Raw genomic sequence first — 3,121 nt, 5'->3', positions numbered from 1 at the left:
TTTTTTTAACACCCTGTAACTCTGGAAACGGAGATCGAGTCTAAACATGAGATGGATTAAAACAGGTTTTTGTATTGAAACAGCATTAAAATTTATATATATATATATATATATATATATATATATATATATATATATATATATATATATATATATATATATATATATATATATATATATATATATATATATATATATATATATATATATATATATATATATATATATATATATATATATATATATATATATATATATATATATATATATATATATATATATATATATATATACATACATATATAATTACGTTCTTGGTTCGCGTGAGCAAGTTTTAAAAAACTTATTTTATTATTATTATTAACAAAGGAACCTTCTTTGTACACTTCTGATAAAAGACTAACTGAAAACTGCCTAAGCTACCTGCCGCTAACCTAACCTGTTGGGGCCAAGGGTGCTGATGATGCAGATAATGTGCCTGGTCTCTGGTTTCCTTGCTAACCAGGATAGTGCTTACGTTGTTTCCTGTCTCACGCCACTTCGTCTGTTGGCAAGTGCGTGAGATGCTTAGTTTGCATGAATTTAGTCCATAACTCCTCCGGGGGGTGAAAAAGTGGCGTCCTCAGCACTTGAGCATAGGTTTCTAGAATTTGTAATGGTTTGGGAATTATTGGGTTTATGAGTTGTCTTGTGGTGATTATTCCAACGATCTTTTGAACGTTTGTAGGAAATAATTATGAAGGCACTTAATGCTATTAACATTATTGTCGTTAGAGACAATCCTCCTGATAGACTTCATGTCCAGATCTTATTATCATACTGCTTTAAATAAACATGCTGAATTTGTTTGCGGTTCAGCTGTGTTCTATTATCGATCTCGTCAATGTCATGATTGTCCAACAGATGATGATTCATAAGTAGGTTGTGTAGAGCACCTTGCATAACTTGTGGTTCTTCGAAGATTTCGTTTGTTGTGACTTGTTTATTCATAATTGTTATGGTACAGTTTGAGAATGTTATTAGGAGATTTCCTTTTAATGGTCTGTTTTCTAGACCGCAGTCGGATTTTAGCTCGTTGTTTTTAGCATTCGTAATTAAAAGTTGGTTGTTTCCGATGAGTTGCGCTTCGGTACCGGATTCGGTTTTGGTTATACAGTGGCTTTGCATTCCGTTGATAACGGGATAAATACAATTGTCTCGGAACTTTTCGATGAATGCGCTTCGTTGAACGTAGACTGCTTGTTGTAAAAAGTTCTTTTCCATGTTGGATGCTTTTTAATAACTGTGTTGTTGTAGTTTAATGCGAAAATACGGATTATGTCCGATTCCTTTTCCTGTAGTTTTGGAATATGTAGGATGTACAAAAGTGTGTCCTTGCTAGTAGCTATTTTGGGTGTAACATAGGTAAGCGCTTCGTCTGGGATGTCTACTGTCACTCCCTGGTTTTGTAGTATTTGTTTGATGGTGTTAACTTCTTTGAATGATAACATTTTACTGTTGGCTGTTTTCGATAATAGTATCGCGTCCTGGATGTCTAGTAGTATTTTGTTTATTGTGTCTACGTTCAAGATCAGCGTAATTGTATCTAGTTCGGTGAGAACTAGCTGGTTGGAGTGGTAGTTTTCTGCTATGCTATTTATAGCGTTTATTAATTGTTGAATTCTTTGACCCAGTTGCTCGTTGACCGTGTACTGCCTATTATTTTCGTCTATTAGTTTGTTCAGTGTTGTGTTGATTATCCTTAAGTCCTCTGCATCCGGGTTGCCGGCGATCGATTTCCACGTACTCCCTAGTGTGTCCCATCTCTTGAATCTATGATTTGTTTCTGGTCTGATCTGATAGAAATTACTATATGTATTCCTAATCTTATGTTTTGCTATGTTTTTCAAAGTGTTGTTATCTGAGATCTTTTTGTATGCTATGTTGGTCAATGTTTGAATAGTAATTTCTAGATTGGTTAAGTTTATAGGATGTATAATTTGAGTGTTCCCTATTGGGATCCTGCATTTTCTTAGTTTTATCATCAAAATAGGCTTCTCGTTCAAGTCTGTGATTCCTAGGTTCTGACATAATGTTCCTGTTACTAAAAATATGATAGTTATAATTTGCATATTGGTATTGAATGAAAGGAGAGGAAAAAATTGATACTAGGGTTTGTTGTTTTCTTTTTGTTGAGCTGAAAAGAAGAGAATGTTGGTATTTTGGTTAGGGTAGGCTGCTTTCAGTGGGTTTTGTAGTACGTCTCTTTATTTTCTATATTTTTTTTATTGTATCAATGGTTCCTAAAACGAGAAAGGATAATATTAGTGGAGTTATCTCTTGTTTCTTGTCCGTTTTAATTTACTCTTGTTCCTTTTAACGTTTCGTTTAATTGCAATTGTTTTTCGTTGTTACTTAAACATTTTGATTCTGTAAATCTGGGGTCAGTTTTCTTTCTAGTTATCTTTTTTATAAAAACATCATCATTTAATTTAATTTCTGGGGGGTGTTCTTTTGTGTCGTTGTATTTGGTCTTGTTCATTTGACTTCTTTTTAGGTGGTTTCGGGTTTTGGAGAATATATTCTGGGCAGCTAGTGTTATGTTGCGTGGGTGTATTGTGTTCGTTTGGTTGAAGATAATTTCATTAGGTTTATATGAGGTAGCTGAGTGTATGGTTTCGTTGTATAGAGCTACGACAAGTGCGATGATTTCTGGAGAATTGAGTTCGGGGAATTTATGTTTGTTTGTGTTGAACATCGCGATTATTGTGCTGTGAGTCTTTTCGACTTGGCCATTGGATTCTGATGATGACGAATTGTATTTGAATTCCGAGTTCACCTAGAAAACTTTTGATTCGGATGCTCGTAAATGAGGCTTCGTGATCACAAATTAGCAGTTTAGGTGTGCCAAAATGTAGGAAATATTGGGATAGTGCGTTTTGGATGTCTACAACGTTTCGAGTTGGGATTTCGATAAGATAGAGGTGTTTCGAGAAAGCGCATATTAGGGATAAGTAGTTGTGCTTGTCAATGCCAAAGATGTCCATATGGACCCTATGGAAAGGAGCTGTTTCTATTGGCCTGGGTGATATTTTGATGTTGTATGGTCGTCTTTCGTATTTATGTTGCGCGCAGATTATGC

The sequence above is a fragment of the Malaya genurostris genome, chromosome 3, assembly GCF_030247185.1.
Source record: "Malaya genurostris strain Urasoe2022 chromosome 3, Malgen_1.1, whole genome shotgun sequence".
NCBI classification, from domain to species: domain Eukaryota; kingdom Metazoa; phylum Arthropoda; class Insecta; order Diptera; family Culicidae; genus Malaya; species Malaya genurostris.
Note: the sequence above shows the minus strand (reverse complement) of the source record.